We start from the raw sequence: 24,271 nt of genomic DNA, 5'->3' as shown, positions 1-24,271 counted from the left end.
GATCCTACATTCATAGGTGACCATCAAAAGAAAACGAGAAACATTCAGCGTGGCCAGGGAAAACACAGCGTAGGACAGAAGGTTTTGTTAGAGTGGCGGCGCGTTCTCCCCTCTTTGGGAGCAGGGCCAGATGGTGCAGGCAGGGAAAAGAGCAGAGCAGAGGCCCATGGGAGGGAGAGGAGGGACGGGAAGGCGGAAGCAGTGCTGGGTGCTGCTCGGCTCAGTCCTCTGGGGCTTAGTCTCTTCCCCATCCAGAAGCGTTGTGCTGACCTGTGGCATTACGGCCCCTTTCCTTTTCTCTGTTCTTCTGTTCCCCTTGCTATTCTTTTTCGCTACTCCTATGTGTCTTTTCTTTCTCCTTTTCCTGTCTCCCCCCAGTCTGTTCTGATTTCTCTCTTCCTTCTCTCCCTCTGAGTTCCCTTTTCCTTTTCCGTCTCCCTGCTCTCCTCTTTCCTTTTCCTTCTCTTTCTTTCTCAATTGCCACATGCCTTTTTCAAAAGTTGACAAGAGTTTACACCAACAGCAGCATTTATGAAGAACACCTCTATTTCTTTACATTCTCATAAAAACTAGGCATTACCAAAAAGAAAAAAAGTTCACTCTTTTTCAGTGAAAAGTAATCTCTCATGAATTAAAATGTATTCAATGTATTCAAATTTTTGAGAGGGCACATAATATACCCAAGAGGGGTACGTTGAATAACAGCTGTACCTCTGTATTAGGCACTTTTTATTATTATCACTTCACAACAACACTGGAAAGACTCTCTCTTCTATATAAATGAGGAACAAGGCTCTAGGAGATTTAGTATCTTTCCCACAGGAGCGCCTGTGTGGCTCAGTCTGTTAAGCATCTGCCTTGGACTCAGGTCATGATCTGACAGTCCCGAGACTGAGCCCTGCCTCTGGCATCCTGCTTGGTGGGGAGTCTGCTTCTCCCCCTGCTCCCCCACCCCAGACCCCAGCTCATGCTCTCTCTCTCTCTCTATCTCTGGCATTCTCTCTCTCAGTAAATAAATAAAATCTTTAAAAAAAAAAATAACTTTCCCACAAAACACCTCACTGCTAAAGTGCAGGTCTGTGATCAAATGGCATAGATTTATTTTATGAAAACTAAGTACAGGATGTTTTGTTAGGGACAGATCATGCAAAGGAGCCCAGGATAGCAGTCAAGGAATAGGGGAAGATATCTTTATACATTTATCCAACATAGTGATTTATTTTACATACAGTAAGATGTCACTTTGTATGCATAAAGCACTGAAGGTAAATAGGAAGCAAATGATTGTTTTTCCTTCAATAAACTTACAATATCTTAAAGACGAGAAGCAATAAATACGAGTAATTAGACTCCAAGGTAGCATGTCATAAAACAGAGAGAGGAGGGGAAGGGTAACAGTAGCTCAGGAAAGAGGGTTTCTGGGTTTGAGGATCTCGTAGGATTTTTTTTTTTAAAGATTTTATTTATTTATTCGACAGAGAGAGATCACAACTAGGCAGAGAAGCAGGCAGAGAGAGAGGAGGAAGCAGATGTCCTGCCGAGCAGAGAGCCAGATGCGGGACTTGATCCCAGGACCCCGGGATCATGACCTGAGCCGAAGGCAGAGGCTTAACCCACTGAGCCACCCAGGCGCCCCAGGATCTCATAGGATTTTAGATCCAAAACATGAGGGAGGCAGGATACGGCCACATCTAAGTGTCAAAGAAGGAATGCAAATGAATTTGTTAACATTGAGGAACCGTGTAGCTGGAGTATTTCGGGTTATAAATTTGCATTTTTCAAGCAATTCAGATACTAAGGATGACTGGAAGTGTAAAGACAAAGATGTGCATCCTGGGCTGAATCCTTGCATGCTGGGGGGAGCTCCTGGAGGTTGGTAGACCCCACTGAGAGGAGATGAAAGGAGCAGGAAGAGGAAGCAGAGAAGTTTCTGTCTCATCACTTCTTGGTGCTAATAGCTTTGAACACAGTACATACTAGTTTGTTTTTATCCATGTGCACAATATCTGGGTGGATTCATGTGTGTGATGCCTATCAGACTATTGTGTACTCTCGGGGAAGTCAATGCACATAAATTGATTTGGAAAAGGGAAGGTGGAAGGGAAGAAATTAGAAAGAGGGCACTGTGATGAAGGTGGGAAGGTAGAGGGGGGCTGAGAAACGTAATTTAAATGTCTCCTTTGTGTCCTTCTCCAGCCTGGCTAGTACCTGTGACCTGGAGAATGGGGAGCTGCAGAGAGAAATTGAAGATCTTCTCAAAGAGGGCTCTGTGAGGCACAGGGCACACACAGGATTGTTTTAAGCATCCAAGAGACTAAGTGATCACAATATAGAAACATGGATGCCTTCCTCCTATCCACGTGGAACATGGCATAGCTCTGGCTGCAGCTTCAATTGCTGTCCAATTCCATGGCCATTAGTGATATGTGGCTATTTACATTTCGAGTAATTAAAGTGCACGAGATAAAAAATGCAGGTCCTTAGTCATTCCAGCCACATCAGTGCTCGACAGCCACTTGCAGCTAGTGGCTCCTATGCTGGAGAGGGTAAACATAAAGCATTCCCATAATCGCAGAAAGATGGATTGGACAGCAATAGAATCTGACTGCAGGGCTGAGTAGAGTAACAACAAAGACTGTGATGCTGAGTGGGAGATCAGAAAGCAGGGGGACAGGACAGCTGTAGCATGGAACCCTGGAAAGATAGTCTTTGAAGATTCCTAGGACCACTTGAGAACGCTTTCAACAGCAATAGCCAGTGATACCAGAACGGCCAACAGCTAATGCGTCCCAGACACGTACCATGTGACAGGTACTATTCTAAGTGCTTGGCATGCGTTAACCCATTTAACCCTCATAGCGGCTATAGGAGGCAGAAACTCTTAAGTATCCCCATTTTCAGATAAAGAAACCAATGGAAGACCATATAAAACAGGCTGTCTGGCTCCAGAGCTCACTCTACCCACTGAAAATTGAAGTAACTAATTCTTGGGATCATAATGGCAGAGGTAAAGACATTCTGAAATGAGTGAGGGCGGAGCAATGGGCAGCTAACAATACTGTGGTATAACTGATTCATACTCTGGTTAAAGTTGGAACACAAGAAAATATATAAAAAATTAACAAAAGATATAAAGTTAACGTCAGAAAAGCATCATTAAAGAAAAAACGGTTTCACACAGATCCAGTCACAAGCCAGTGAGTATACAACACAGAGAAGAATAGAAGGGATGAACTCTGAATTACAGTTTCTGCAGCTATCTACGTCAAGGGTCATTTTTAAAATTTCATAGCACAACTCTGACTGATCACGGTGTTGGAGGAGAGCTGTGTTGAGAAGGATTCTGAGACTCAACAGGAATACACATGAAAATCAATTAGTAAGACCTGCTATGGCTGGAGAATGCAGATCATCAGCATACCTGTGAAGTACCTGGCATTCTGATTTGGGGAAATATGAAAGAAAAAGTTCCAGACTAGAAGCAGAACTTAAAAATAAAAAATTTAATTAACATCCATGTGCATAACCTTGCATGTTAAAAATGACTGATTTTGAAGAAACAATGTATGATAGAGGACCAGCAAAGACTATCGTAGACAACGTTCAAAGTGAAGGTATATTAAAATGTAACAATTCCATTGTCTCTGTGAATTTAGAAATCCATCTGTCATAGAGTTGGACAATTTCAAGCATATTTAACTCCTATTTTCTTGAGCATTTAGATTGGACACTAAACTCTTCTGCTCACCAGCCCGAGAGATGCAGACTGGCCTTGCTGCGGCCTGGCCCTTTGTTGCCATCTCTACTCCTCGTTTTGATGCCATCAGTGAACAGTGTTTACTTAGGAACTGGAGGGAACACTGAAGCAAAGCAAAAGGCACAATTTCTTCCCTTCATTGTGCTCCCATAGAAGACTCAGCCGTTAGTCCCTTTACTGGCCACTCATAACTCTCCCTTCTTTTATCACCAGCTGACAATTATTTACATGGTCCCTTTTGGTAGAGAGCAGTGAAATATCATGCTACTCAAGAGTAAAGATGACCCAGTAGAGATACAACATGTTGATTAGATTGTGTTTGTTCTCCTACCCTGACTATGAAAAGTGTAACATTTGAAGAGGTAAAATTATTACCAGAAGAGCAATGTGCTTCTCTCTCTCTTCTCTTAGAACATGTGTGGGAGGATCCTTGTGCACTCTTATGTTGCATCAGTACCACTTTCAGAATTTCCCTATAGCATGAGTCATCATGGACACGAGTCCTTAGTGGACCAGCTTATGAATTATTTTGATGTTGAGAAACCAGCTTACATAAGCTTGACTTCTACTAAACACTCAACATATATCTGCTGAATTGAATTGACTTTATCCTGTATACTTTCACACGTATGAAAGTATGCCGTATTACGCAGGACACTGAGCTCCTATTGTCTGGAGAACGTGAATGGTGTTACTCTGAAAGTTTCATGACACTGCTATCATGGAAGACCATTTCTTATTTTGGATTTCAAATGGGAAGAGTTGTGTTGCCTCCAAAGATCTTTATGACCCCTCTCATATACCAAAGTAAAACAAAAACATCTCAAGTCATTAAAGAGAATATAGGTTCTCCATCATTACATAGATATTCCCAACTTTCACAAAGATAGGATCAAAACTGAAATACTGACCCTTCAAGAACTTGTCAAGAAAGGACCAAGACTGAGCAAAGGTCCTGCAGCGGGAACCACATATCTAACACAACAGAGATATGGTGAGGGACAGGAGCAGAAAGCCACAGAACAGCTGCCAGGGGAGTTCAAGACCAAGGTAATCTAGCCACACTGCTCAAGGATCACCATCAATTCCTAGTGAGGTGAGGTACAATCATTTTAACCATCCCCACAACCACCCCCCCAAAACTCCTTACTGTATACTTACTAATGTACTGTCTTCATATAGTCACGATAAAGTGTACAGAGTTTAAAAAAATAAGAAACCAAATAAAGACCCAGCTCACAAATCCATATAGCTCATAAATCAAGCTCATCTTGAATTGTTCTGAATGCTGTGAAAAGAGTTTTTGCTTTATTTCCTGCTTTTGCTCTGAGGCTTTGCATTTTTTGGAAGAATTATGAACAAAGTTAATGCTAAGTGGTATGATGATAAAGATACAAATCACAAAGCCCACAAATATACACACAAACACAAAAATTTCTAGTAGGTTACAGTGACTACAGCACAATGTAATGCAAACCACTAATTTTGTAGTAAGGCCCAGGCAATGATTTTATCAGCAATAAAAGAAGGCAAATAGAGATTCTTGACACAGTCCGAATTAAGCATTAATAATGTCTCCTTTTTATGTCTTAATTGGGTGTGATTTGCCTCCGATAGCACCTTTCATTATCAGTACAGCAGGGCATCTACGTGTTCCCTTTGAGGTGTCCATTGTTCTAATTATTCCTGCATGCTGGCCATCCTCAATGCATGTTAAATAATACCAGTAATGCATATTGGAAAAAAGACCACCACATTTAGATATATTAGAGATACTATGTCAGCCCACGCTTGCTTTTTCGCTTCCTGATTGTAGAAAACTATGTGGCTATTTTACATTGATAGGCATTTTTATTGATTGGAGGGGAAAAAGAAAGTCCTCGTTACAAGGCTGCTAGCAGTGTAATTATGGAGCAGCACCCGCGCTGGGTGTATTAGGAGCCAACTCCTCTTTAAAACAATGTAGCATGCGGCATCAGTAGTTCAGCAGAATATTCTCTTTGTACTGGTAATTGCTTCCTATTAGACCCAGGTAGCAGGATCTTTTCTTTTCTACCTATCAGAAGACTGATACTGGAATATTTGGCATTGAATTTATTTTAATCCTTGAAATTATTTAATTGTGGAAATCCATATATTAGGATTTTCCTCTCTTTAGACTTTGGCCTCATGGTCAAAGGCCTGACTTTGAGTATAAGCTCTGCCTCTTACCGGGTCTACGAACTTTGGGAAATGTCTTTCTTAAGCCTCAGGGTGTTTTTTTGTTAGTTTTTTGTTGAAAAGTGGGGTTGAGAATAGCAACCCCTTGAAGATTTATTAAAAATAAAAATTCTGGATACAGAGGAAGAAGTATGAAAAACGGTAGCTGAAATGACGTTGTCGTGATTGTTATGGCACAGGAAGCAATCATCCAGACTCTATTTTTTGTTTCCTTCTCGCTGCTGACTTAACCCTCTGCTGATGTGTTTCCTACAATATTACTAGAAATCAGCAAGTAAGTGTTTCATTTTCTTAAAGAGATTTAAAAATCCTCTTGTCTGAGTTCACCTTCTTTCATGTTCTAGAAACTCTGTCCACTCAGCTGGATTTCCTTTCTCTGTCGTTGGGTTTCCTAGGCACATGTCAAGTTGCCTGAGTTCTACGCTTGTGCTAAAAAGCAAATCTGGATAAAGCTCCAGCCCAGCTCGAGAATCTTGGCCATTCAACAACCGACCTGCTCATAGTCTTCCTCTGTGGAAATGCAGACAGTATAACAGTGCTGCGGGGCCTTGGACTGCTGTATTTTTTTTTTTCCCATGTCTCACAGAAATTCTGGCTCAGGAATAAAGTCAGGGAGTTTTTCTGAGCCATCAACAGTGTTAACGTACTATCAAAGTCCCCATTTAACAGCGTTTTATGGTTCTAACAGAGATAGCTAGTTTCTCCTCTGGAATGTGCAGAGTTTAGGGGACAATGACAAGCTTGAGAAGAGCAGGTATGTGTGGATCTCAGGTCCAGTTTATCACTCCTTACCTGCGTGAGTGGTGACTAGTGACTTCAGATTTTTTTTGTAGCTGCCATTTTTTTTTTCATTTATGCAAAGACTGTTGTCATAGTTACTTCATAGGTACTTTTTGGATGAGAAGTAAATGAGAAAATACATACAAAGAAGCAAGCAGAATACCCATTTTTTTTCCCCTAAGTATGTTTTTGAGTATTGCAACTATAAGAAAATCCTCTAAACTTGTCTTCCCCTGGTGACGGAGTACAGGCTACATGTGAGAAGCTATGAGGTATGTGTCAAATTGAAAACATTCCTGTTCTCTCATAATATCAGAATAATTTAAGATTCCAGGAGAAAGAGCCATTTCTCTCCTTAGAATTCAATGCTTGTCCTTGTGTATTGACAAGTTTTTGGAAACGTAGTAGCAAAAGACAAAATTTTAGGACCTTTCCCTTCAGTCACTTAGGTCATGCATTCTTTGACTGATACGGGCAAGTCATATTCTGTCCCTGTTGCTGGGGTACCTGGGTGGCGCAGTGGGTTAAGCAGCTGTATTCAGCTCAGATCATGATCTCAGGGTCCTGGAATCCAGCCCTGAGCCCAGGCTCCCTGCTCAGTGGGGAGTCTGCCTCTCCCTCTCCCTCTGCCCCTCCCCTGTTCATGCTTGTGTACTCTCTCTCTCAAATGAATAAATTCAAAAAATCTTGGAGCACCTGGGTGGCTCAGTCAGTTAAGCATTTGCCTTCAGCTCAGGACATGATCCCAAAGTCCTGGGATGAGTCCCGCATCAGGCTCTCTGCTAAGCAGGGAGCCTGCTTTTCCCTCTCCCTCTGCCTGCTCCTCTGCCTGCTTGTGCTCTCTGTCAAATAAATAAAATCTTTAAGAAAAATCTTTAAAAAAAAATTTGTCTATCCCTTTCTCTGCAAAATGGATGACTTCAACTTCCCATGGAAAGAAATTTCGAAATTCCTCCTGTAAATACAGGCTTTGCAAAATAACACCAAAACAACCTATAGATAAGACAGAGATGAACTATTTTGCTTTTTTGTACCCCCTCTAGAGAGCCTACTAGTATTTCAGAGAGAGGCAGTCCAAGTGAGGATATTCAAGAGTTTTTGAAGTCTGGTTTAAACTAGGTCTGTCAGTGCAGGGAGCTGGTAAGGGCTGGGGAAGAATCATGAAATAAGATTTAAAATTACTGGATAGAGCCAGGTATATTGAGGCAAGATGCTTAGAGTCTTGGATGTAAACTGTCATTTGACACTTTCTGTTGAAGAGTTGAGGAACTTTTCAGGCAGTTCTTGGAATTAAAAATAAAGTTGTTTCCAACTCTCATCTTTCTGAGTAAGAATCTCCCAAAACAACAAAGCTATGTTGACAAAGACAGTGGAATAGTAAAGTCACATTAATATGATACCAATCAGACTGGCAAAATTGTTGGCAGGGATGCTAGTAAAGGATACTCTTAAATTTTGGAAATGTGAAATGTTACTTTTTTTATATGGTATCCTCTGTTAAATATAAAAGTGAAGTTTATGGTAGCAAAAACTGACAGCAAAGAGAATGTTCATCAATAGAGGAATACGTTATAGTGCATTCAAACTGAAGAATATTACACAGTTGTTAAATATAGGGAATTCAAGCAACACTAGTTTTATTGGGAGAATTTGCATGAGGTCCTATTGAGATGGATAGGATAATATGATTTCATTTCTTATAGAAGAAAAAACAAAAAACAGTGACTGTGTACGTGTGTGTGTGTATGTGTGATGTATGGTGGAAGGCAAAATGCAGTGGACAATTAATGAGATAATTTTATTACTCAGGCAACTGCAATAGAAAAGAACATTCACTAATAAGGGACATGTCAAACAAAAAAGGACTAAAGAGGAAGGGGTTATAGGTTTTTGCAAAGACAAATGAACAAGGGAGTCATTAGGAAAGATGAACAGGAAGACTGAATTCTAAGGAAGAATCTAATGGGTTTTATCTCCTAATACAGGGGGCAGGGTGGTTCTTTGAGGTTACAAAAGGGTGGGGCAGGGATGAATTTTCCAATCCCTGTGGCATTTCAGGGGCAAAGGACTTAGATAATATTCAACATTTTTGGGGCTGCCTGGGTGGCTCAGTGGGTTAAAGCCTCTGCCTCCAGCTCAGGTCATGATCTCAGGGTCCTGGGATCGAGACCCACATTGGACTCTCTGCTAGGCAGGGAGCCAGTTTCCTCCTCCCCCTGCCCACTCTGCTTGCCTCTCTGCCCACTTCTGATCTCTCTCTGTCAAATAAATAAAATCTTAAAAAAAAATTCAATATTTTTAATATATGCATGTGAGTTTATGTATGTATATGTGTTTATATATGTGATTGTATGTATATTATGTATGTATGTATGTATGTATATGTGTTTATATATGTGATTGTATATTGATTGTATGTATATTATGTATGTATATTATGTGTGTATGTATATGTGTTTATATATGTGATTGTATGTATATTAAGTATGTATGTACATGTGTTTATATATGTGATCGTATTATACACATACATACAATAAGGTAAGCGAGTACTCTGGCGGTTTGCGTAGGGAGGTCAAGCAAAGGAGGGGGGAGAACATTTGCTGTAAAGAAAAAAACATTTATAATGTGATCACATGGTTCACTCATTTATATTATTCAGATGTTATCCACGTATGAATACTTATAAGAATGTTTGACTAATATAAATAATAGCAAGCTAAACAATATGTATTTTTCTGAGCATAAAAGTAATCCATAGAAAAGTTAGACAATACTCAAAAAAGCATCTGTAGTTTTAGTTCCCTTTCCAGAGCAAATTTACAGAGACATACATGCTCATTGCTCAATTATGTCCTCAGACTTACAGCTAAAACACTCATTTTCAGGAATAAAACAGTGTTATATTTTGAAGATTTTTTTTTTTTTTTTTTTTGGTTTGGTACTATAACGATTCTGTAAGTATGGGATCATTTTAACAGGGTGAAATGTGCCCATGACACTTGGGCAAGTATTCATAGGTTTGGTAGCCTTTGTCATCCCGAACATCTGTGCCTCTATTACTTCCAAAGAAAATTGTTTTGGAGTCTCAGTAATTATAAGAAAGGGATGCTAGTATGATATCATAGAGGTCTGGTAACAAAGATCTTATTTGAGAACAATCTCTTCCCCATGGCCCTATCATTAAAATATGCTGCTGTATTCTTAAATCTCTAACTGAAGGACTTTGAAAGTAAATGATCCAGACGTCAAAACCTAAGTTTTACCATAGGAGAGACATTTCCAAGGTGAGACATTTCTAAGTAAATGAAGTATGGCTCCCAGGGATTTAACCTGTTCTGTGTTCTCTTAATTTAGGCATCATTCTGATGTCATTTTCCTACCTTTTTTGAGTCCCACCTACAGTCAGGATTTCTTTGGAAACTGACTCAATTTCTTTCCCAGATCAAAAGATGAGCAAGGAGGTAAAAGAATAAAGAAAAGACTCTGGTCCTCTGAACGTATCCTCCAAAGAGTATTGGCACAAAAGGCAGATTTAAAAAAAAAAAAAAAAAAAAAAGAGGATAGTCCACAACATAAAATCTTTCTTGATGTAAGTGAGGTTTTATAGGCAGAATTTATTCTCACTAAAAGTGAAAATAAAAATATTTTTAATGATTAATTTAAACTAAAGAACATAAGAGAGTAACAAAAAATAACTGAAGACATCTAGAGCATTCCATTCACCAAGAAAAGAGTTTCCTCCTCTTAGGTAGAATTGATTTCCCCAAATCTAGCCTATCAGCACACAATTTCTTCCACACACTAGTACTGTGCCTATGTTCTTTTCTTCATATCAGAATAAAACAGTTTTTCTACAATAGTGCATTTATTTGAGATCCTGTTTTTGAGTATGTGCAAAAATGAAACAAAGAGAACACGTCCAATGAAACAATAACTTGAAGAGCAGTTTCCAGCCTCAAAATGGGACAAACCCAGGAGGAAAATCGCAATCTTTGGCTTCCTACAAAATAAAACTAGCCCCGCCTTCCCGCCTCTTGCCTCTTCCTCCCTTATTTACAGGACAGTGGGACTTTTGAGTGAAGGAATGGCAAACAGTTAATAAAACCTTTGATGGGTATTAATTACTTTCCACTTAATTACCTGCCATGTGGATCTTGTTGAGCTATTGATTACTGGCAAACATACATCCCACTGGGGATAAGTGTGATTTAACTTCATCCAAAGAGTCAATTAGCCCAAGTAACATAGGGAGAGCTGGTGCTTCGCCTCAATAGCTGGGGTTTCTTGCCAAGAAGGGTAGATAAGCCATTTATTTGTTCATTAAAACACAGTACTACTATCAACAGGAGGCACTTACCAGGTGTTATTGAGATTGGTAAAATGTCACTCTGTGTCCTCAAAGATTAGCAGCATGGTGCAGAAGCAATATGGACAAAGTCTTTCTTGCTTGAGAACCCTAGAGGAACTGGTGAGGTTATGGAGTTAACCCCCAGAAGGATAGTCCTGTGCAGTTCTGTTTTGTATAACCAAGCAGCTTTATCAAATACGCCTCAACACAGCTGTAGGATGAAAAGACAATGCTGCCTTTTGCTGGGTGACTTTGGGATCCCAGATTCTTTTCTTTGATATGTCAGATCAAAAGACATTTTCTGAAACTTTACTTAATAAATTGCTGAACTCCATGTTAATTTTGCCACAGACTCAACAGGAAAAAAAGACTTAGAAGTAAGGCATTTGGGGATGGCGAGAAGGGAGAGGAAGGATACGTGTCAGAGCAAGAAATATCATTCTGTTGATCAATACTGGTTATTAATTTTTACCTTGAAGCCTGTAAGAAAATTCATGAAGCTGATTCTTTTAAAACTTTACCCACTAAATTTTAAGATAAATATTAAAAAAACCCTTATTATAGAGGTCTTCAAATTTTTTTCATTTTTTTTATTTTTTATTTTTATTTTATTATTAACATATAGTGTATTATTTGTTTCAGGGGTACATGTCTGAGGTCTTCGGTATTTTTATGAGACAAAGTAATCCTATAAGATATATCCAACTCTGGGAGTTAGAAGTGGTAGAAGAATATGCTAAAATGGTTATTGGTAGACCTTTGGCAATAAATTATGTAAAACAGTCTCTTTATTGTGAAATATAATAACACTTTAAAAACCCTAAAATATTTGATTTAAAAATGATCTGTGAACTGGAAATTAATATAATTTGCCTTGTTGTGGAATTTACTGTGTGCTGAATCAAAGCAGGGCTAACACTGCATACTTACAAATAAGAGTTAGTAAACTTTGCATTGTTAAAAAGTTTATATCACTGTGTGACCATTATCAGGATTCATGGGCTCTTTATCACACCCATGTAAAATACAATTATTGCTATACACCCCTTTTCAGGAAGTCGGAATGGAGGATCAGAAGGCTTAAAGTAACTTGGCTAGGGTTGCTGATCTCAGGTCTCTTAGACTCTAAATCTTCTTTCCACTGTCCCTTGCTAATCCTTAGAACGATCTTGCCACATAGGCCCTGAAGATAGCAAAATGGCAACTCAGAGTGAGTGTGAATTTCAACCTCTGGGTTCTGTTTAAATGCAAGTATGTGGGTGCCTGGCTGACTCAGTCGGTAGAGCATCTGACTCTTAATTTGGGGTCCTAAGCTTGAACTCCATATTGGGTGCACAGATAACTTTTTTAAAAAAAGTTACTAAAAAACAAATGCAAGTGTGATATTCTTGCCTTTTGCTCATCCTCCACCCCCCATCCCACACACACCCTAATGGCTTTGCAGATTTTTTCTTTTCTGTCTCTCCTTTTCTCTCAAGCATACTCATTTCTTTTTTCCTTAGGCCTTTTGTGTAATGCTATATGTTTGCTGGAGTGAACACGTTCATTTCTATCATGCAGTCTGATGATCAAAACACTTTAAGCAAGAATTTAACTTCACTATTTCTCCCATTTATTTAAAGGTATTTCTTTCCTTCTGACTAAAAGGGGACTCTGGGACTTTGAAATGGAGGGAACATACTCAGATTTGTCATCATCAGATTTTGGGTACTTGGTTGTTACTGCTCTACAGGGCACTCCTGCTGAACGGCACAGTGACTACATGTCACCTCCAAACATTAGGTCAGAAGATCTTGCCAATGCTGATGACAATATTCACACTGATGTCCGTCTGGACTCAGATGCTTCCAAGAAGCATTCACCTGAAAGGCACTACGTTTTGGGTTGTGACAGTGAATCAAAGGGGCTGTAGCCTCCAGAATGGTGATGCTGGCTGTGGGAACTGGTTCTGTACAACTCAAGATTTTCACTTGTTTTGTTTTTAGAACAAAAATACACTCTGGCTTATGGTTGTTAGAGAAACCCAAACCTAAGACTGAGAGAAATGAAAATGGCAGTTAAATGTAGTACCAAAAGCTTGTCTTTCCTCTGTAAGATCTTGATGAATAAATTCTTTCCTAGAATTTCATTTTTCCTTTCTCTGAGTTTCCAAAACCTCTACTTTTCTACAGAAAGCTAATGCATCCTCAAAAAATTCCCAAGCAGCTGAACATAACACTTCTTGTGCAGATTAGAAAATTGAGGCACAAAGGTGGTGAATTTCCAATTTCACAGGATAGAGATGTGATTTAAAACTGCTAACTCTTTTTTCTACAAATATGTCTGTATTATACATTATATATATTATACACACATATAAAATTAAAATATATATATGAAAACTTTTTTAGTAAGTGCTGGCAGTAGAATAGGTGAGAATAGACGTACCTAACCAATGGGTTTCTACTATGCCCCAGGATTGGGGGGCGGGGTTTCTTTGTATATACTGTATCATCTAAATCTCAAAACGATCCATTTAAGTTGGAAATTCTGCCTCCATTATGATTAAAATGGAAGATAAGGCACAGGGAAATAAGAAAGTTTGTCTAAAGCAATATACTCAATAAAAGATTTAAGTCTCTATTAGGCTGACTCCGAACCATAGTCTCACTCCATTCTACTTCCCTGATTTGCTGGGAGGTACTTTCTAAGCCCAGAAGACAGTTACTTTTGCTCATTCCTCACAAGACCCCAGGGTTTTGCAGGAAAAGTATAGAACAAATAAATCTTGACTTGTAAACTATGGTACATAATGCAACATTTTCTAATTCATATTTGGAGCATCAAAGCAATGGTAAGGCTAAAAATTCAAAATGGCCAGCCCTTCATTATTTATCTTTTTCTCTTAACAGAGAAATGTAATACTCTAAAGATGTGACTTTCAATGGATTAAATGCAATACATACAGTGGTCCCCCCCTTATGTGTGGTTTTGCTTTCTGTGGCTTCAGTTACCTGTGGACAACTGCGGTCTAGAAGCAGACAATCCTTCTGATGCATTGTCAGAAGATCAATGGTAGCCTAACACTATGTCGCAAAGCCAACTTCACCTCACTGCAACTCAGTAGGTAGTCACTTTCTCATCTCACATCACTACAAGAAGAAGGGAGTGCAGCACAATACGATATTTTGAGACAGAGGTCACTTTTATTATAATATATTGTTATAATCATTCTATTTGATTCTTAGTTATTGTCAATCTCTTACTGTGTCTAATTTATAAATTAAACTATCATAGGTATGTTCATATAGGAAAAGACCTAGGAGTTACACGGTTCTGTACTATCCATGGCTTCAGACATCCACTGGGGGTCCTGAAACATATACCTCAATGATAAGGAGAAACTATTGCACTGTGTTGGGCCTCATTATTTTTAGTTGTATTAATTACATACAATAGCAGGATAGCTACAGATAATAAACACAATTCAAAGACAGTGCTTCCAGGTGAATTTTATACAAAGTTTTGTAAAATCAAAGTTGCCTTCTATAAACAATTCAATAAATGTGTGTTATATTTTATTATAATTTAATAAATGTGCATCACCCTTATGAAGTTATATTTATAGAGATATTTGTATAAGTGTAGTTTACCTAGAATAGAATGCCAAACTGACATTGTCTGGGTTGATCTCAGTATTGTTTAAATGCTTACAGATAATTTATTAGTTTTTTAAGTATTTCAAAACAAAGTGATTTCTAGCTCTAGCCATGAAGGAATGAGTATTGGATTTGTTCTCCCCTAACCCCATTAAAAAAAGTAAGAAATGGGCAAAACATACAAAGGGACTGCTTTTTGGTGTTGGACAAATGCAGGGCTATGGTCCTTGAGAGAAGGGAAATGATGCAGTGAACTCAGCATTCAGTTTCCTGAATGTTTTTAACTGCAGCCCAGAAGAGTGAGGCCCAGTGTTCTTATGGAGCACCATCTGGGTGTGCTGAGTCAGCTGGAATTTGCTGGTATAGTAACAGAAAGGAGACCCCATGCAGAGAAGAAAGCCCAGCAATTTATAATAAAAAGTTATTTGGTCTCTGGCCAAATGCTGTGCTGCAAACCAGAGATTCTGGCAGTTGCCCAGTGCTGGGGGATGTTGGATTTCTGACCAAAGAGATCTGACTAAATGCTCCAGGTAGGAGTTGAGAAACTAGGAGTCCATCCTTTAGGAGTAGGAATTACGCATCTATGCCATAACACATATAACTCTCAAATGCTCTGTACTAAGTAAAACAAGCCAGACTCTGCAGGTTACATAATTTAGCAATTGCATTTAGATGGTATTCTTGCAAGCACCAATCTAACAGAGGTAGAAAATAGTTCAGGGGTTGTTAAGGGCTGAACTTAAGGTGGATAGCTGATGACAAAGGAGCACAGAATTTTGAGGGGTTGTGGAATTGCTTTATATGAGGGCTTGGCAAATTTTCTTCTATAAAGGGTCAAACAGTAAATATTTTGGAATCACGTGTTGTGTCTGTCGTAGATTTTTTTTTACAACTTTTTATTAATATAAAACAGATTCTTACCTGAAGGGCCAAACATAAGTGGGCCATAGACCAGATTTGGCCCAGAGGTCCTAAAGGATGATTCCTGCTCTGTATTTTGATTTTGGTGACTATAATATGTTTGTCAAAACCCCTAGAATGTATGCTTAAAATTACAAATTCTACTGAATGTCAACTGTGTTTTGATAAGATAAATGGGAAAGAATCGCAAAGTATACGCTCTGACCACAATAAACAGAAAATCTAAAATCTCTCTACCTATTTTTAAAAAAAAAAATTACTTATTTATTTGAGAGAGATAAAGAGAGCAGGAGCAAAGGGAAAAGGCAGAGGGATAGGGAGAAGATTCTAGGATCCTGGGGCTAGATCCCAGGACACTGGGATATATGACCGGAGCCAAAGGCAGATGCTTAACTGACTGAACCACCCAAGGTCCCCTCCATATCTATTTATTAATTTGAATTTGTAATTAAAACAATTTCCACAATGAAAAATTCAGATCCAAAGCACCTCATAAGGAATTTTATCAAATATTTAATAAAATAGCATTTTTAATGTTCTACATACTTTTTCATATAATTATAGGCTAAAACACTTCTCAAGTTATTTTATAAGGCCAACATAACTCTAATACCACATCTAACTAAGGGCATATATATACGAGGGAAATTACAGACAAATACCCATTGTGAGCATAGACATAAAGTCCAAACAAATATTATCAAATTGAATCCAGCAAGATATAAAGACATTAAATTATCATAACCAAGTGGGTTTTATCCCAGCAATAAAAAGTTAGTTTAATATATGGAAATCAACCCATGTAATTCACACGTTAACACATTAAAGAAGATAAATCACATAATTTATATCAGTTATAGAACACATCACCAAACAACAAAGACTACACATTCTTTTCAAGTGTCGTATCTATACCAAGACAGACCATATTCCGTAAAACAAACCTCAACAAGTTTAAAAGCACTGCATTCATACATAGTATATCCTCTGATACAATAGAATCAAAGTAGAAATCAATAATAAAAAGTAACAGAAAGATCTCCAAACAGCTAGAAACCAAACAACACACTTCTAAAGAATACATGAGTCAAACAGAAAGTCCTAAAGGGGGAAAAAAAAGAATCGAACTGAATAAAAATGAAAACACAACACATCAAAATTCCTTAGACACAGGTAAAGTAGTGCTAAAAGGCAAATTTACAGCACTAAATGAATACAGTAGAGAAAACGAAAAGTTTCAAATAAAGAACACCTATGTTCTTACCTCAGGAACCTAGAGAAAAGGAGCAAAATAATCCTAAAACAAGCAGAATAAAGAAAATAATAGAGGTAAGAGAGGAAATCCATAAAATTGAAAAATAAGTAAAGAACTGGTTCTGGTTCTTTGAAAAGATCAATAAAATTGACAAACCTCTCACCTTACACCCAGTAGGATGACCAATGTAAAAAAACAACCAAAAACCAGAAAATACCATGTTGGCGAGGATGTGGATAAATTAGAACCCTTATGCACTGTTGATGGGATCATAAAATGATATAATCACTGTGGAAGACAGTATGACAGTTTCTCAAAAATTAAAAATAAAACTACTGTATAATTTCAGCAATTCCGCTACTAAGTATGTATCCTAAAAAACCAAAATCAAGATCCTGAGGAGATATTTGCAAACCCATGTTCATAGTAGCACTATGCACAATAAGCAAAGAGGAAGAAGCAGCATCAATATCTATCCATGGATACTGAGATATATATACCTTCACTATACACACACACACACACACACCACAGAACATTACTTAGCTTTATAAAGGGAAAAAACAAACAAACAAACAAAACCCTGTCATATGCCTCAACATGGATGAACTCTGAAGACGTTATGCTTAGTAAAATATGCCAATTATAAAAAGACAAATACTATATGATACTACTTTCATGAGGTATCTAAAGTTACCATATTCATGGAAACAAAAAAGTAGAATGGTGGTTCCCAAAGGCTGGAGGGAAGGGGAAGAAAGGAAGTATTTAAAGACTTTTTTTAAGATGAAAAAATGCTGGAGATCTGTTTTATGTGAATATACTTAAGACTAATGGACTATACACTTAAATGTGGAAGGGGTAAATTTTATTTTATTTTTTAAATTAAATTTATACATTAAATTTATTAATTAAATTTAATGTATTAATTTAATTTAATTGAAATTGCAATTAGTTAACATACAATATAGTATCAGTTTCAGGCATACAACTTAGTGATTCAACACTTATATACAATGCTCGGTGCTCATCTCAATTATTGTCCTTAATCCCCATCATCTATTTAACCCATCCTTCCCCCCTCTCCTCTGACGTCCAGGATGTAAATTTTAAACAAGTAACTCATATAACTCAATAGAAAAAAGTCCAATTAAAAAAATGGACAAAGAATCTGAATAGACACTTTTCAAAGAAGACATACATATGGTCAACAAGTATATAAAGAGGTACTTAACGACACTAATTATCAGGGAAATGTGAATCAAAATCCCAATGAAGTATCACCGCACACTTGTTAGAATGGCTAGTATCAAAAAGATAAGAAATAGCAAGTGTTGGCAAGGATGTGGAGAAAAAGGAACCCTCAATTCCCCCAGCCACTGGGGAAACCAGCAAACAGCTTCCTTAAAAATTTAAAAATAAAATTACTATATAATCTAACAATTCTACTTCTGAGTATTTATCTGAAGGAAACAAAATCACAATCTCCAAAAGATTTCTGCCCTTCCACATTCACTGAAACATTATTTGCATAAGCAAGACATGGAAACAAACTAAGTGTCCACTGACAGATGAATAAAGAAAGAAAATGTCCTAGCCACTCCCATCCACTGATCCCCCCATAGACACAAATACACACAATGGAATATTAATCAGCCATGAGAAAGAGAAAAACATCCTGCCATTTGCAACAATCGGGATGGACCTTGAGGGTATTAGGCTAAGTGAAGTAAGTCAGACAAAACTGAATACTGTATGATCTCACTTACAGGTGGAATCTTAAAACAACAATAACAACAACAACAAACTCATAGATGCAGAGAACATATTGGTGGTTGCCAGAGTTGGGGGTGGCAGATGGGCAAAATGGATGAAGGTGGTCAAAGGATATGAAATTCCAGTTACAAGATAAGTCAGTCCTGGGGGTGCAATATACAGCATGGTGGCTACTGGTAACAATACCATATTGTATTTGAAAGTTGCTAAGACAGCAAATCTTAAAGGTTCTCATCACAAGACAAAAAATTATAACTGTGTATAGTGACAGATTTTGAATTATTGTGGTAATTATTTCATAATATATGCATATATCAAATCATTAAGTTGTACTCCTAAAACTAATACAATGTTATATGTCAATTAAACCTCAACAAAAAATAAATTATCCCATGAGTTAGCAATTACATACCTAGGTAATTATTCAATACAAAATTTTTGTTCACAGAAGACTTACACAAGAATATTTATTGCAGTTTGTAAATAATAGCTAAAAATTGGAAATAACTCAAAATCTATTTATAAGAGAGTGAATAAACTATGGTGCAATTGTTAATGGGACTGACTCCTTAACTTCTCTCTCTTCTGTCTCATTGGTAGTGTATACAAATGCAACTGATTTCTGTGCATTGATTTTATATCCTGTAACTTTGCTGAGTTCTAGAAATTGTATGAGTTCTAGAAATTTTGGGGTAGAGTCTTTTGGGTTTTCCACATACAGTATCATGTCATCTGCAAAGAATGAGTGTTTGACTTCTTTGCCATTTTGGATGCCTTTTATTTCTTTTTATTGTCTGACTGCTGAGGCTAGGACTTCAGGTACTATGTTGAACAGCAGTGATGACAGTGGACATCCCTGCCATGTTCCTGACCCTAGGGGAAAAGCTCTCCGTTTTCCTCCAATGAGAATAATATTCCCTGTGGGCTTTACATAGGTGGTTTTTATGATATTGAGGTATATACCCTCTATTCATACACTGTGAAGAGTTTTAATTAAGAAAGGATGCTATACTTTGTAAAAAAATTTTTTTTCTGTATCTATTGAGAGGATCATATGGCTCTTGTCTTTTCCTTTACTTCTGCAGTGTATCACATGGACTGATTTGTAGATGTTGAACCACCCTTGCAGCCCAGAGATAAATCCCACTCGATTGTGGTGAATAATCCTTTTAATGTACTGTTTCATCCTATTGACTAGTATTTTGGTGAGAATTTTTGAATCTATGTTCATCAAGGATATTGGTTTGTTAATTCTCCTTTTTGGTGGGGTCTTTTCCTAGTTTGGGGATCAAGATAATGCTGGCCTGGTAGGCTTCAGAAATTTTCCTTCCATTTCTATTTTTTGAAACAGCTTCAGAAGAATAGGTGTTATTTTTTCTTTAAATGTTTGGTAGAATTCTCCTGGGAAGCCATCTGGCCCTGGACTCTTGTTTTTTGGGACATTTTTGATTACTGCTTTAATTTCCTGGCTGGTTATGAGTCTGTTCAGGTTTTCTATTTCTTCCTGGTACAGTTTTGGTAGTTTATACATTTCTAGGAATACATCCATTTCTTCCAGATTGCCTAATTTGTTGGCATATAGTTGCTCATAATATGTTCTTACAATTGTTTGTATTTCTTTAGTGTTGGCTGTGATCTCTCATCTTTCATTCATGGTTTTAGTTATCTGGGTCATTTCTTTTTTCTTTTTGATAAGTCTGGCCAGGGGCTTATCAATCTTATTATTCTCTCAAAGAACCAGCTCCTAGCTTCGTTACCTGTTCTACTGCTCTTTTGGTTTCTATTTCATTGATTTCTGTTCTAATCTTTATTAATTCTCTTCTCCTACTGGGTTTAGGCTTTATTTACTGCTCTTTCTTCAGCTCCTTTAGGTGTAGGTTAGTCTGTGTATTTGAGACCTTTCTTTTTTCTTGAGAAAGACTCATATTGCTATATGCTTCCCTCTTAGGACTGTCTTTGCTCCATCCCAAAGATTTTGAACAGTTGTGTTTTCATTTTCATTTGTTTCCATGAATTTTTAAAACTGTTCTTTAATTTCCTGGTTGACCCATTTCTTTAGTAGGATGCTCTTTTTTTTTTTTTCCTATTTAAGATGGCGAAGTCTTTTTTTTAAAGATTTTATTTATTTATTTGACAGACACAGATTACAAGTAAGCAGAGAGGCAGGCAGAGAGAGGGAAAAGCAGGCTCCCTGCTGAGCAGAGAGCCCGATGCAGGGCTTAATCCCAGGACCCGAGATCAAGACCTGAGCCTAAAGCAGAGGCTTAACCCACTGAGCGACCCAGGTGCCCCAGCAGGATGCTCTTTAGCCTCTATGTATTTGAGATCTTTCCAAATTTCCTCTTGTGACTGAATTCCAGTTTCAAAGTACTGTGGTCTGAAAATATTCAGGGAATGATCCCAATGTTTTGGTACTGTTTGAGACTTGTTTTGTGAACCAGTATGTGATCTCTTCTGGAGAATATTCCATGTGCATTCAAGAAGAATGTGTATTCTTCTGCTTTAGCATGGAATGTTCTAAATATATCTATGAAGTCCATGTGGTCCAGGGTGTCATTCAAAGCCCTCATTGCCTTTTTGACCTTCTGCTTAGATGATACATCCATGCAGTGAGTGGGGTGTTAAAGTCCTCTACTATTATTATATTATATATATAATATATACCATATATTAAATAATATATATATTATTTAGTATATAATATATATTATATATATTAAAGAGTCTATCAAACAAGATCTAACAATTGTAAATATTTATGTCTTTAATATGGGAGCAGCCAATTATATAAGCCAATTAATAACAAAATTAAAGAACACATCAATAATAATATTATATAATAATAGTATAATATAAATATGCGTATGTGTGTGTGTATATATATATAATATTTATTTATTTATTTATTTATTTATTTAAAAATCACCCCTTCACTTTAAAACCAGAGGTGACTTTGGGTCTAAATGAGTCTCTTGCAGAGACCATACTGATGGGTCTTGCTTTTTTATCCAGTCTGATACCCTGTGTCTTTTGATCGGGGGCATTTAGCCCATATACATCCAGAGTAACTACTGAAAGATGTGAATTTAGTGCCTTTGTTTTACCCGTAAAGTTACTATTTCTGTATATTGTTACTGTTCCTTTCTGGTTATGTTACTTTTGCACCCTATCTTTGCTTAAAGGATTCCTTTCAATATTTCTTGTAGGCCTGGTTTTGTGATTACAAGTTCTTTTAGTTTCTGTTTGTTCTGAAAGGTTTTTACCTCTCCTTCTATTATGAATGAGATCCTAAATGGATAAAATATTCTTGGCTGCACATTATTCTCATTTAGCACCTTGGATTATCATGCCAGTCCTTTCTGGCTTGCCAGGTCTCTGTGGATAGGTCAGCCGCCAGTATAATGTTTCTACTTTTGTAGGTTATAGACCTCTTGTGCTGCTGCTTTCAGGATTTTCTCTGTCTCTGAGATTTGCAAGTTTCACTGTTATATGTTGGGGTGTTGATCCATTTTTATTGATTTTGAGGGAGGTTCTGTGTGGCTTCTGGACTTGGATGCCTGTTTCCTTCCCTAGTTTAGGGAGGTTCTCTATTATAATTTGTTCCAATATACCTCTGACCTTCTCTCTCTCCTCTACTTCTGGGATCCCAATTACTTTATATTGTTTCACTTTATGGTATCACTTATCTCTTGAATTCTCCCCTAGTAATCCATAGTTGTTTACCTCTATTTTTCTCAGCTTCTTTAATCTCCATCATTTGTTATTCTACTTCACTGATTCTCTCTTCTGCCTCATTTTTTCCTATCAGTTAGAGCCTCCTTTTTTATTGTACCTCATTAATAGCCTTTTTGATTTTGACTTGATTATATTTTATTTCTTCAGAAAGGGATTCTCTACTGTCTCCTATGTTTTTTTTAAGCCCAGCTGGGATCATTATAATCGTTATTCTGAACTCTAGTTCAGACATCTTACTTTTGTCCCTACTGATTAGGTCACTGACAGTCAGTACTGCCCCCTACTCTTTTTTTTGAGCTGATTTTTTCCATCATGTCATTCTGTCCAGGGAAGAAAGGATGAACGAGAGAACAAAATACTAAAATGGCAACAACAATCCCAAAGAAATACACACTAAACAAATCAGAAGAGGCCCAAAACCGAAAAAAAAAATATATAAAAAAAGAGAGAGAGAGAATATAATCAGACAGGTGAACAGATTAGAGCAATACACTTGATCCTGTATGTATTTTGATCCTTTTGTTAGAAAACTGGATCCCAAAATTTGAAGAAAATCTTATATATGTACAAGAATAAAATTAAATACAATGAAAGATAGAATGTAACCATAAAAATGAAATTTAAAAGACAACAAAAAAAGAGAGAAAAAAAAGAAGGAATGTAAACAGACAGGTGAACAGAACAGAGCAATACACTATACTGGGTGTATTTTGGTTGGTTTGTTAGAAGAAACTATATCTCAAAATTGTAGAGAAAGAAAAACTTATATCTATACAAAAATAAAATTAAATATATTGAAAGGATAGAATATAACTGTAAAGATGAAAATTAAAAAAGACTTTAAGAAAACAAAACAAAGCAAAAAGAAGAAGAAAAATAATAAACAAAAAAGAGAATATAATCAGACCCATACACTAGATTCTGGGTGTATTTTGGTCTGTTTGAAGAAACTCCATCCCAAACTATAAAGAAAGAAAAACATATATATATATATATATATATATATACACACACACACATACACACACACGTATGTACACGTGCACATACACACACACAAGATTAAATCCAATGAAAGGATAGACTGTAACTGTAAAAATGAAAATCAAAAGAAGATTTTTAAAAAAGAGTTGATAAAATTAGAAATGGGTTGAAAAGGAAAGAGAAAAAAATGAAAACTCAAAGACTAAAGAATCGTGGGGGAAAAATGCAATGCTTCATGAACCTACATGTCATTCTTGCACAGGGCCATGTTAATCACTGCATCATTCTAATTGTAGTATATGTGCTGCTGAAGGAAGCACAGTTCTTATTACAGTTCTTTTTACTTTTTAAAAAAGTTATATGTAGGTTTTCTATCAAGGTTCTATTTGTTACTTGTTTTGGGTACTTACCACATTACAAAAAGCAATTAACTTACTAACTAAAAAAATGTGAGCCATGCCTAGATGAATAATGAGTGCATGATGAACAAGGATTATTATGACTCCAATCATGTGTTCTTGAGATGTTCTTTCTTCTTCATCATCATCATCATCAAAAAGGCTCCCAGGGTTCTGATTTGACTCAAAGATATAGCCTAGTCTAGGCAGAAGGGAGTAGATAGGTAGCACTTCTGTTTATTCCTTTATTATTTTCATAAGTATGGTTTTTGATAGGAGATGGATATTAGATGATTCAGTTTTATATTTGTTAGTGGGATCTTGGAGCTCAGGCAACATAATGTAGCACTGATTGCAGTGGCTTGTAGTCAGTTCTCTGGGTTTGCATCACAGCTCTGCCACTTACCAACTGTATGATCTTGGGCAAGTTACTTAATTAAACTCTCTTCTCTGAGT

The 24,271-nt window shown here is 37.1% G+C and overlaps 1 non-coding gene across 1 annotated transcript; it reads right to left on the bottom strand.

Moving 5' to 3' along the window:
- Positions 1-23,634: 23,634 nt before the first annotated feature.
- On the bottom strand, positions 23,635-23,737 carry LOC116571239. The gene has a single exon (XR_004277803.1). It is a non-coding gene; the product is annotated as a U6 spliceosomal RNA (small nuclear RNA).
- Between the last annotated feature and the right edge of the window lie 534 nt (positions 23,738-24,271).

This window comes from Mustela erminea, chromosome 12, assembly GCF_009829155.1.
Source record: "Mustela erminea isolate mMusErm1 chromosome 12, mMusErm1.Pri, whole genome shotgun sequence".
Lineage (NCBI taxonomy): Eukaryota > Metazoa > Chordata > Mammalia > Carnivora > Mustelidae > Mustela > Mustela erminea.
The sequence above is the reverse complement of the archived record's forward strand: the minus strand, read 5'-3'. Positions and strand labels throughout refer to the sequence as shown.